Source organism: Sciurus carolinensis, unplaced genomic scaffold (genome assembly GCF_902686445.1).
Source record: "Sciurus carolinensis unplaced genomic scaffold, mSciCar1.2, whole genome shotgun sequence".
In the NCBI taxonomy this organism is placed as follows: Eukaryota; Metazoa; Chordata; class Mammalia; order Rodentia; family Sciuridae; genus Sciurus; species Sciurus carolinensis.
This window is the reverse complement of record NW_025920231.1, coordinates 196,766-210,450: the sequence shown is the minus strand read 5'-3', so window position 1 is coordinate 210,450 and position 13,685 is coordinate 196,766.

The following is a 13,685-nucleotide window of genomic DNA, read 5'->3' as shown; positions in this document are numbered from 1 at the left end:
CAAAGTGAGGAGTGGGATGATGAGGTCAAAATGTGGGTCCTTTCCAAATTTTCTGAGGGTTCTCCACACTGTTTTCCAGAGTGTCTGCACCAATTTGCAACTCCACCAGCAATGTAAAAGTGTCCTTTTTCCCCCACATTCATGCCAACATCTATTGTTGGTTTTGTTCTTGATAATAGCCATTCTAATTGGAGTAAGATGAAATATTAGAGTTATTTTAATTTGCTTTTCTCTAATTACTAGATATTTTGAACACTTTTTCTTATATTTATTAATCACCTATGTGACTTCTTCTATAAAGTGTCTGTCCAGTTCCTTGATGCATTTATTGGTTGGGTTCTTTGTATTTTAGGTGTAAAATTTTGTAGGTTTTGTATAATTTTGGAGATAAGTCCTCTATAGTAAGTGTGTGTGGAAACAGTTTTATCCCACTCTGTGTACACTCTTATCACAATATCAATTGTATCTTTTGCTGAGAAAAAGCTTTTTAGTTTGAGTCCCTTCCATTTATTGATTCTTGCTTTAAATTCTTGTGCTTTGGGAATCTTCTTAATGAAGTCTGACACTAAGACAACATATTGAAGATTTGGTCCTTTTTGTCTTCTATTTGGAGCAGGGTCTCTAGTCTAATTCCTGAGTCCTTAATCCATTTTGAGTTCAGTTTTGGACAGGGTAAGAGATAGAGGTTTAATTTCATTTTACTGCATATGGATTTCCAGTTTCCCAGCACCATTTGTTGAACAGGCTCTCTTGTCTCCATTGTATGTTTTGGGCTCCTTTGACTAGTAAGAGGTGACTGTATTTATTTGAGTTTGTCTCTGTGTCTTCTATTCTGCACCATTGTTCTTCCTGTCTATTTTGGTGCCAATACCATGCTGTTTTTGTTACTATTGCTTTGTAGTATTGTTTAAGTTCTGGTGTTGTGATACCTCCTGCTCCACTTTTCCTGCTCAGGATTGTTTTGGCTATTCAAGGTCTTTTATTCGTTCAGATGAAGTTCATGTTTGCTTTCTCTATATCTATGAGGAATGCCATTGGGATTTTAATTGAAATTGCATTGAATCTGTTTAGTGCCTTTGGTAGAATGGCCATTTTGACAATATTAATTCTGTCCATTCAAGAACAAGGGATATCTGTCCATTTTCTAAAGTTCTCTTCAATTTCTTTTGTTAGTGTTCTGTAGTTCTCATTGTATAGGTCTTTCACCTTTTTGTTTGATTTACTTGCAAATATTTTATTTTTTTAATGGAGTGGTTTTTTGTGAATGGAGTGGTTTTTCTAATTTCTCTTTCAGAAGATTTATCACTTATGATAGAAGTGCATTAGATTTATGCAAATAGATTTTATAACCTGCTAATTTGCTGAATTCACTTACTAGTTCTAGAAATTTTCTAGTGGAGTTTTTTGATTCTCTAAATATAGAATCACATCATCTGCAAATAGTGACAGCTTGAGTTCTTCTTTTCCCAAACTTGATATCTTCCATCCTGAACCATCAGAATTCCTTTCCAGAAATGTCTCTCCCAGCAGGTCCTGCAAGCAGCCAGATGAGTGGGAAAGGGGTAGAGACAGCGGGTATCCACAACTGGTGGTCTTCAGTGTAAATCTCTCTCCACGGTTGATTTTCTCCTGATAACTTAAGCATATTCTATGTCTTCTAGTCTGTGTTTATGGGGTCTGTATTTTGGGCAAAATTGGGTTTGCCAGGAACCAGCTCCCTCAGCTTCAGTCCCCCATGCCATGACTGCAAAATTACTTTGCTTACTAGTAATAGCTGCTAAGCTTTCTTGATCCTCTGTGTGCCACCTGGATAGATGGAGGTTTCTTTCCTATGCAAGGATGTTGTGCAGAAGGCCATTCAATTTAATTGGGCAATCTCCTCATCTCTAAATCCTGCACACCCAGACATGCCTCAGGCCTCTTAAAATCGTGGGAGTTTATTTCCCTTAACCCTCCATTGTGTGGAGGGATTACTCGGGCTGATGACGTCTACCTGGTCATGGCAGTGGCCTTATTTTATTGTATCCAAAATCCTGAGTTCTTGGTATGCTCTGAAATTCCAGTTTTAAACTCTTCAATGTCCATCCTTCTTTTTTGTTCACCCATTTTGATGAGAGCTACCTGCCAGATTTCTTGTTTTCTCTCTGCAGAGAGGTGAGGAAAGCTACCTCCTCTATTCTGTCACCTTGAAAATCTTCTTTTTTGACTTTTAGAAGGGTATTTCCACTTGCTGTGCATTTTGAGATAGATATAAAAGATGTTCACAGACTCATGGTAAAAAAAATGGGAAAATTGTACCATTCACATGAATCTCATAAAAATGCAGGAGTTTCTACCCTTATATCAAGTAAAGTGGACATCAAGACAAAGTTAATCAAAAGGGACAAGGAATGTGTTTTCATGTTGATGAAGGGAATTGTACATCGGCAATGTATAACAATCATAAATATTTATGCCCTAAACAATGGAGCATCTACACACATCAAAAAACCATTCTTAAATTCGAGAGTTAAATAGATCACAACACAGTATTATTGGGTGAGTTTAACAGACCTCTCTCATAATTGTGTAGCTCCTTCAAGAAAAAAATTTTAAAAAGATAGAAGTACAATTAAGAATTTTGACTTAAATATATGTATATAGAATGTTTTATTCATCAAATATTGAACACATTTTCTTTCCAGCAATTTTTGGATCTTTCTCTAAGGTAGACTAATTTTTTGTCTGCCAAGTAACTAACAGAAAATAAAAAATAAAAATGTTACCTTTCATTCTATCACGCCATAAAGGAATGATATTAGAAATCAATGATAAAGTAGAAAATAGAATCTACTCTAACAAGAAGAGACTACACAATATGCTAATGAACGACCAATGGATAAAAGAAGAAATCAGTGATATTAAAAAAAAAAAACTTAGGAGTAATGCGGAAAACAACACAACATACAAATATTTAAGGGATACTAGAAGGTAGTTTGTAAGAGGAAAGTTCATTGCATTGAGGTAATTTATTAAAGATTAGGAGGTCACCAAAAAATAATCTAATATTACATCTTAATGCCATAAGGAAGAAGACAAAATGAACACCAAAATCATAAGATAGGAAATAAATAAATCAGAGCTAAACTCAATAAAAACAAAACATAAATTTAAAAATATGTACCTAATTCCAAGTTTGTTCTTTGAAAAAATGATTAAAATTGAAAACCCCTTAGCCCTTATAACAAAGAAAGCAACTCATCATATTGAAATTTGTGATGAAAAGAGAAGTATCGGCACCAAGGTCCCACGCCATCACTGGTCGGTCGCAGTCGCAGAGCGAGCCAGTGGGCGAGTCAGTATGCTTGTATCACAGAGCTAGCTGGCGGGCATCCAGCCCACCCAACACCCACGCCAAGGTGGAGGTTGGATGCCATCACTGAGTGACCCCACCCGACCACCATGCCAAGGTCAGTCACCATCATGAAGCAAGATGGCAGACAAGCCAACCCACCTGCATCGTGGAGCTAGCCAGAGTGTGAGCCAGCCCATCTGACTCCCACATCAAGGTCGGGCACCGTTGCTGAGCCTGCCTCCCTGCTTCCCCTACTGCTGAGGGACACTGCAATTGCCTCTGTGCTGACTCAGCGCACCCTAATTCAGGCTCCCCAGCTTCTTTATAGGCTGGTGCAGGCATTTTGAATTATTCCTGAGGGTGTGGGCATCATCATTGGAAGGGCAGTTCCCTTTCTGAGAAACCTACAGGAGATGGGAGGACCTATGAAAGGACACAGGAGTCAAGAAGAGAAGGAATTGAGAGACTTGGGACCAACTCAGAACCACTGGGTGAGTCTCTCCCACTGGGCGTGCTCCCCAGATGGGGCAATAGTCCCAAAATTCAGGGAACTTCATGGAGTAGAGTGGCCCAGTGAGACTCCCCCGCTGGAGCCATGAACCCAGTCAACCAGGAACATTGCAGAGGAGGGCCACACAGCAAGAGACTTCGACACAGAGAGAGAGTCCAATGCCCAGGCAGTATCTCTAGTCCCTAGGGAATGTAGCAGAGGAGGGCTGCTCAGTGAGGGAGTCCCTCACAGGGCCAGGCTCCCTAGCCCAGGCGGTAGGTTGGGAACCCTGGGAATGTCACTGAGTAGGGCTGCTGAGTCCAGGTGGTAGTTCTGGACTGAAGGGAACTTCTCAGAAGAGAGCTGCCCAGCAAAACTTCCCGACTGGGTTAGTCTTCCCCACTGGGCAAGGCTTTCCCACCAGGGCAGTAGAACCAGAGACACAGGTCCAGATCAGACACGCCCCAGTCTGCAGTCTAGTCCCCCTTTGGCTGATCAGCAGTCAACAAATGGAGTGCCTCTGCCCACTGACAGGGAATATAACCCACCTGAAGGCCACCACCCCTATAGGGGCAGCTTCCTAGTGGAGCAACACATTATCAAGTTCCTCCAAGACATCAGGCTACTGAAGGCTAAGAGGTGAATTATTGGAAATCTACAGAGACAATATTAGTCAATAGAGGAAATCTGCAATATCTCAGAGTTTCACTAGTAGAGGGGTAGATACCTGAACAATATGAGAAAACAAGGGAAAAAATGTCCCAAACAAACCTAGATGCTACAGCAATAAAAACCAATGACAGCATGGCAGAAGAAATGTAAGAAAGGGAGTTCAGAATGTACATAATTAAAATGATCAGGGAAGCAAACTAAGGCATGAAAGAGCAAATGCAGGCTTTCAATGATCGCACCACTCAACAGTTAAAAGAGCAAATGTGGGAACCAAAGATCATTTCAATAAAGAGCCAGAGATACTGAAAAAAAAAAAAGACAGAAATCCGTGAAATGAAGGAAACAATAAACCAAATTAAAAACTCCATAGAAAGCGTAACCAATAGGATAGAACACCTGGAAGACAGAACCTCAGACATTAAAGACAAAATATTGAATCTTGAAAACAAAGTTGACCAAACAGAAAAGATGGTAAGAAATCATAAACAGAATTTACAAGAATTATGGGATATCATGAAAAGGCCAAATTTAAGAATTATTGGGATAGAGGAAGGCTTAGAGAAACAAACCAAAGGAATGAACAATCTATTCAATGAAATATTATCAGAAAATTATCCAAATCTGAAGAACGAAATGGAAAACCAGGTACAAGAGGTTTATAGGATTCCAAATATACAAAATTACAATAGAACCACACCAAGGAACATTATAATGAAAATACATAACATACAAAATAAAGACAGAATTTTAAAGACTGCAAGAGAAAAAATCAAATTACATTCAGGGGGAAATCAATACGGATATCAGCAGATTTTACAACCAAGACCCTAAAAGCTAGAAGGGCCTGGAGCAACATTTTTCAAGCTCTGAAAGAAAACAAATGCCAACCAAGAATCTTATACCCAGCAAAATTTACCTTCAGATTTGACAATGAAATGAAATCCTTCCATGATAAACAAAAGCTAAAAGAATTTACAAAAAGAAAGCTGGTGCTACAGAACATTCTTAGCAAAATATTCCATGAGGAAGAGATGAAAAACAATGATGTAAATCAGCAAAGGGAGGAACTACCCTAAAGGAACAGCCAAATAAAGGAGAAAATAAGTTATTTCAAAAAAAAATGAGCCAAGTGACCAGGAATACAAATCATATCACAATAATAACCCTGAATGTTAATGGCCTGAACACATCAATCAAAAGACATAGACTGGAAGATTGGATTAAAAAGAAAGATCCAACAATTTGCTGCCTGCAAGAGACTCATCTCATAGAAAGAGATACACACAGACTAAAGGTGAAAGGATGGGAAAAATCATACCGTGCACATGGACACAGCAAAAAGTCAGAGTATTTATCCTCATATCAGATAATATGGACTTCAAGCCAAAGAGGAGAGAAAAAACTCAAATCACTAAAATTGGAATGAGCAAGGAAATTTCACAACAGACACAAGTGAAATACAAAACATAATTAGAAGGGATAAAGGACATTTCATACTGCTTAAGGGAACCATAAATCAGCAAGATATAACAATCATAAATATCTATGCCCCAAACAGTGGCTCATTCATGTACATCAAACAAATGCTTCTCAATTCCAGAAATCAAATAGACCACAACACAATAATACTAGGTGATTTTAACACACCTCTCTCACCACTGGACACATCCTCCAAACAAAAATTGAACAAAGAAACCATAGATCTCAATAACATAATCAATAATTTAGACTTAAAGGACATATATGGAATATACCATCCAACAAAGAGTGAATACACTTTCCTCTTAGCAGCACATGGATCCTTCTCTAAAATAGACCATATTTTATGCCACAAAACTACTGTTAGCAAATACAAGAAGATAGAGATACTACATTGCAATTTATCAGATCATAATGGATTGAAATTAGAAATAAATGACAGAGTAAAAAGCAGAAACTACTAAAACAACTGGAGATTAAATAATATGCTATTGTATGATGAATGGATAACAGAAGACATCAGGAGGGAAATAAAAAAATTCTTAGAAGTAAACGAGAAGAAACACACATCATATCAAAATCTCTGGGACACTACAAAAGCAGTTTTTAGAGGAAAATTTTTTTCATGGAGTCATTCAATAAAATAAGAAAAAATCAACAAATAAACAACCTAACACTACAGTTCAAAGCCCTAGAAGAAGAACAGAGAAACACCAAAAGTAGTAGAAGACAGGAAATAGTTAAAATCAGAGCTGAAATCAACAAAATTCAAACAAAAGAAACAATTGGAAAAATTAACAAAATAGAGTTGGTTCTTTGAAAAAATAAAGAAAATTGATAAACCCTAGGCCACACTAACAAAGAGAAGGAGAGAAAAAACTCAAATCACTAAAATTGGAATGAACAAGGAAATTTCATAACAGACACAAGTGAAATACAAAACATAATTAGAAGCTACTTTGAAAATCGATACTCCAAAAAATAGAAAATCTCGAAGACATCAACAGGTTTCTAGAGACATATGAATTAACTAAACTAAACCAGGAGGATATACATAATTTAAACAGATCAATTTCAAGTAATGAAATAGAAGAAGTCACCAAAAGCCTACCAACAAAGAAAAGTCCGGGACCAGATGGGTTCTCAGCCAAGTTCTACAAAACCTTTAAAGAAGAGCTCATTCCAATACTCCTCAAAGTATTCCATGAAATAGAAGAGAAGGGAACCCTCCCAAACTCATTCTATGAAGCCAATATCACCCTGATACCTAAACCAGACAGAGACACATCGAGGAAAGAAAATTTCAGACCAATATTCTTAGTGAACATCAACGTAAAAATTCTCAATGAAATCTTAGCAAATCACATACAAAAATATATTTAAAAGATAGTGCACCACAATGAAGTGGGTTTTATCACAGGGGTGCAAGGTTGGTTCAACATTCAGAAATTGATGAATGTAATTTGCCATATCAACAGACATAAAGTCAAGGATCACGTGATTATTGCAACAGATGCAGAAAAAGCATTTGATAAAATACAGCATCCCTTCATGCTCAAAACCCTAAAAAAAATAGGAATAGTGGGAACATTCCTTAACATTGTAAAGGCCATCTATGCTAAGCCCATGGGCAATATCATTCTAAATGGTGAAAAAACTGAAAACATTTCCTCTAAAAACTGGAACAAGGCAGGGATGCACTCTTTCACCACTACTATTCAATATCATCTTTGAAACTCTAGCCAGAGCAATTAGACAGACCAAAGAAATTAAAGGGATACGAATAGGAAAAGAAGAACTCAAACTATCCATGTTTGCTGATGACGTGATTATATATTTAGAGGAACAGGAAAATTCCTCCAGAAAACTTTTAGAACACATAAGTGAATTCAGTAAAATAGCAGGATATAAGATTAATTCTCATAAATCTAATGCATTTTTATACATAAGTTTTGAATTCTCAGAAAGAGAATTTAGGAAAACTATCCCATTCACAATAGCCTCGAAAAAAATAAAATACTTGGGAATCAATCTATAAAAGAGGTGAAAGATGTCTAAAATGATAACTACAGAACACTAAAGAAAGAAATTAAAGAAAAACTTAGAAGATGGAAAGATCTCCCATGTTCTTGGAAAGGAAGAATTAATATTGTCAAAACGACCATACTACCAAAAGTGCTTTACAGATTCAATGCAATTCCAATTAAAATCCCAATGAAGTACATTACAGAAATAGAGAAAACAATCGTGAAATTCATCTGGAAGAATAAGAAACCCAGAATAATTAAAGCAATCCTTAGCAGGAAAAGTGAAGCAGGGGGTATTGCAATACCAGATCTTCAACTCTACTACAAAGCAATAGTAACAAAAATGGCATGGTATTGGCACCAAAATGGACAGGTAGATCAATGGTACAGAATAGAGGACATGGACACAAAACCAAATAAATACAATTTCTCATACTAGACAAAGGGGCCAAAAATATGCAATGGAGAAAAGATAGCCTCTTCAACAAATGGTGCTGGGAAAACTGGAAATCCGTATGCAACAGAATGAAATTAAACCCCTATCTATTACCCTGCACAAAACTCAACTCAAAATGGATCAAGAACCTCGGAATCAGACCAGAGACCCTGCATCTTATAGAAGAAAAAGTAGGTCCAAATCTTCAACATGTCGACTTAGGATCAGACTTCCTTAACAGGACTCCCATAGCACAAACAATAAAAGCAAGAATCAACAACTGGGATAGATTCAAACTAAAAAGCTTTCTCTCAGCAAAGAAAACTATCAGCAATGTGAAGAAAGAGCCTACAGAGTAGGAGAAAATCTTTGCCACTCATACTTCAGATAGAGCACTAATTTCCAGAATATATAAAGAACTCAAAAAACTCTACACCAAGAATACAAATAACCCAATCAACAAATGGGCTAAGGATATGAACAGACGCTTCACAGAAGATCTACAAGCAATCAACAAACATATGGAAAAATGTTCACCATCTTTAGTAATAAGAGAAATACAAATCAAAACTACCCTAAGATTCTATCTCACCCCAATTAGAATGGCGATTATCAAGAATACAAGCAACAATAGGTGTTGGCGAGGATGAGGGGGGAAAGGTACACTCATACATTGCTGGTGGGGCTGCAAATTAGTGCAGCCACTCTGGAAAGCAGTGTGGAGATTCCTTAAAATCTTGGAATGGAGCCACCATTTGACCTAGCTATCCCACTCCTTGGCCTATACCCAAAGAACTTTAAATCAGCATACTACAGAGATATAGCCACATCAATGTTCGTAGCTGTTCAATTCACAATAGCCAAACTGTGGAACTAACCTAGATACTCTTCAATTGATAAATGGATAAAGAAACTGTGGTATATGTATACAATGGAATATTACTCAGTCATAAAGAATAATATTATGGCATTTGCAGGCAAATGGATGAAATTGGAGAATATCATGCTAAGTGAGATAAGCCAATCTCAAAAATCCAAAGGACAAATGATTTCACTGATAAGCGGATGATGACTCATAATGGGGGGTGAAATCTTAAATAAATTCATCAATACAACAGGATGTAAAATTAGCAACCCCAATTAAATTGAGTTTCTATATACCAATGATGAATCATCTGAAAGCAATTAGAAAAGATGTCCCATACAGTTAGACTCAAGAATTAAATAAAATACTTGGGAATCATTCTTAAAAAGATGAGAAATATGTACACAGTGAAAGTTACAGAACACTAAAGAAAGAAATCAAAGAAGGCATTTGAAAATAGACATAACACCATGGGTTTTTAATAGGAAGAATCAATGTCATCATAATGACCATATTACCAAAGCAATATACAGATTTAATGCAATTCTTCTTAAAATTCCCCTGACAGTCTTCATACAGAAATAGGAAAAGCACTCATTATATTCATTAGGAAAAATAAGAATTCCAGAACATCTAACACAAACCTTATCAAGAAATGTGAAACCAGAAATATCATGACACCTCACGTAAAATATACTACAGATGTACAGTTACAAAAGTTACATGGTGTGGGCACAATAATAGACAATATCATTAAAAAATAGAAGACATAGAGAAAACCCCACATGAATACAGTTATCTTTTATTAGACGGAAGTGTCACAAATATACATTGAATAAAGGTAGCCCTTTCTACAAGTTTTTGCAGCAAACTGTAATTTCAAATGTAGTAGAAGTAAAGTAAGAATGTCTCTCTAACGCTTCACAAAAATAATTTCAAAATTGTTCAAGGACATAGGCATTAACCCAGAGTCACTGCTCGTACTTGAAGAAAATATAACCCCAACCCTTCATGAGGTCATCTTAGAAAATGGCTTTCTCAACTGAACTCCTAAAGCAGAAGAAGTGAAATCAATAATCAATACATGGAATTGTATTAAAAAGAAAAACTTCATCGCAAAGGCAACAAGAGAATTTAGAGAAAGCCTACAGAATTGGAGAAAATCTTTGCCACATGCACCTCATTTAGATCATTAATTTCCAGGATATAAAAAGAACTCAAAGTATCAACACCAAAACTTATAATAAATAACCCAAACATTAAATGAACAAAAGAATACAAGAGGCACTTCACATAATAGTAAATACAAATGATTATCAAATATATAAAAAAGAGCAATATCTCTGCAATTATATGAATTCTAATTAGAACCAGGCTGAGATTCCTTCTCCAGTCAAAATGGAAATTATCAAGAATATAATTAACAATACATATTGGTGAGTATGTGGGGAAAAATATGCACTCACACATTTCTGTTGGACTGAAAGTTTGTAAAATCACAATGGAAAACATTATGAAGACTCATCAGAAAACATAGAATGGAACCATCATTGACTCAGTTATTCCTATCCTCAGTACATACCCAAAAATTGTGAAATAGGCATACTAGAGTGATGTGACCCATCGATGTTTATAGAAGCTCAATTCAGAAAAACCAATGTCTGGAACCAAACTGAGTGACCTTCAAAAGATGAATGGATAAAGAAAATGTGGAATATATACATTATGGACTGTTATACAACCATGAAGAGGAAAGAACTTTGGCATTTTTTGGTAAATTTATAAAACTGGACCCTATAATTCTAAGTGAAATAAGCCCAGCTAAAGAAGTGGAAGTCCAAATGTTCTCTCCCATATGTGTATGCTAACACACAGAAAAGAGGGTGAATAGAATTTCAGGGGTTTAGGCAAAGGGGAATGAGTGACAGAGGTAGATGGGAATAGGAAAGACTGTAGAATGAATCACATATAACTTTCCTGTATTCACATATGAATAGACAACCAGTGAAATTCCACATCATGTACAACCACAGGTATGGGATAATAATTAGAATAAGTTATACTCCACATATGCATAATATGTCAAAATAAACTCTACAGATTGTGAAAGAGTAGAGACCCCCTTATAGAAAGAAAAAGGTAGAGGGGCTGAGACTTAGCTCAGTTGGTAGAGTGCTTGCCTGTTAAGCACAAGGCCCTGAGTTCAATCCCCAGCACCACTAAAAAAAAAAAAAGAAAAAAAAAAAGGCAGAGACTCTCTGATATAAAACAAATACAAAGTGGATATAAATAACATCTTTGTATTGTGCTGACTGTGGTAAATAGGACAGAAATATCCCAGATAAAATAATGTGACCATGAGTTAAGGACATTGTGACCATTTCTGTGCAGCAACCCATCCTTCCAGAGGCCGCAGAAGTCCCCAGTTCCAGATCTGGAGAGCCTAGCTTCCACACCTAGTCTGCCCTGCTAACCCATCAGGTGCAACATGAAGTAGATTAACTAAAGCTTACTGTTGTATTCCTTAAAAAAGAGGGGAAAATACTCTATTGTGAACTTGCCAAGGATTTTTTTGTGTGTGTATGATTTTTCACTTTAAAACCCAGCTTGCTGAATTCACTGACCACTAGGGCTCCCACTTATTGGAGTGGTAGTCCTGATGACTCAGCCTGATTCTTCTCTTTGCCCAGAATAAATTTCTTTTTCTACTCTAGTCTCCAGTGTTTTCAGAATGCATCAATTACCAGACCCCACAACATTTGGGGGAGTTTTTCCAAGAATGACCCTATGAAGAACCCAGCCTGGACCAACTTTCCCTGCAGGTGTTTAAGCTTGGAATGTTGTCTGCATGTTTTGAGACCTCCTTGTCTCTGGTGCTCTTTGATCCCTGTCAAAGATCTCTGCAAACCTCTGTAAGTGAGTCCTTTTTGTGCACACATTCCAGTAGACTCCTGAGAAGCTGGATGCAGCATTACTCTGAGTCCAAGAGCCTGGAGGACAATCCAGGCTCCCTCTGGTCTCTCTCATGGTGGCTGAGAGAAAGTTTATTTTCTCAGTAGCTCCGTTCAGGTTGATCAAACAGAGGTGTGATACCTCTTTACTCTCAAATTCTTTCACTGCAGGGTTGCTCTCATGTTGTACTTTCATTTTGTGTCCTATGTTCTCTTACAGTCTCTGTCCTCCTTTGTTATGAAATTGGACAATCTCAATCTAAATCTAACCCTAACCCTGGAACTAATTCAGCTTCTTTCAGAAATAAGGTCTTCCCTGGCAAACTGAAAACTGTTCACTAGAGTGGCCCAATTTTGGCCTGGACTGGCCTTCTGAAATTTTTCCACACCCAAGTAATTGGGAAAGGATAAAGGAAATCACCCAGGAATAAACGTCTCCTCCCTCAGAGCAGCCCCTTCCCAAGTTCCCTAATACCTCCAAGGATTCCCACGTTACAGGAATGTTGAAGGGCCAGAAAGCAGACATATTTTCCCTTTCCGAAGAGATTTTGGGGGCAAAATTAACTGGTAACTAGCCTCCCTTAACATCGACCATTCCAGTACACAATGGAATGTCTCAGTAAGGAACACAATGATGTTTCATAATTCTTTTGTATTCTGACTTGACCTGATTACTAACCTAAAAAAAAAAAAAAAAAAAAGTGTTAAAAACTCTAGATGGCAGTTTCCTGGACCTGGTCTTGCCTTGCCAAAGTCTGCATCAGAATGTAAATTACAAAAGCCAAGAGGCCCAGCAACAGATCAACGTGAGACTAAAGAAAGAAAAGTGTTGGTTGTAAACTCCTGGACTGAAAAACAAAAAAATTATTTTAAGACTTGCTCTTTCTCTCTCTCTCTCACTCTCTCATACTGCTTTACATAAATAATGACCAAGTCATTTTTCCAGAACACTTGTCTTTTCCTTGAAATCTGTATTTTTTGAGCTCATAACATTAATGTTTTTTGATCAGTTCTATTTTTATTCAACTAGAATTTTTCAACATGTTACATTGCAATGGATATTCACCTATAAAAAGGTACAAGGCTTTGCTTTTGTGTTATATGTATATTGTTTTGTCTGATGTCCTGTTGTCTGTCTATATGTGTGTCCAAATATCACGTACATGATATCACAATTGACACAAATAATCAGTGCTCACGAATTGAAATTCAAAAATATGGACCCACATACCTTTGATTCATGTGATTTAAAAGGTTCAATTTAAATTGGGTAAACAAATAAAGATAAAGCTATCTTTTAAAAAAATTGCTGACTCACTGGTTTCTCTAGTTGGTGAAGCTAGTTCTTATTATAAAATGTCTAATATCCATTGTTTCTGGGACTTTTCTCCAATAAGGAGAAGAGGACAGGTACTGTTAAAGACACTTGTC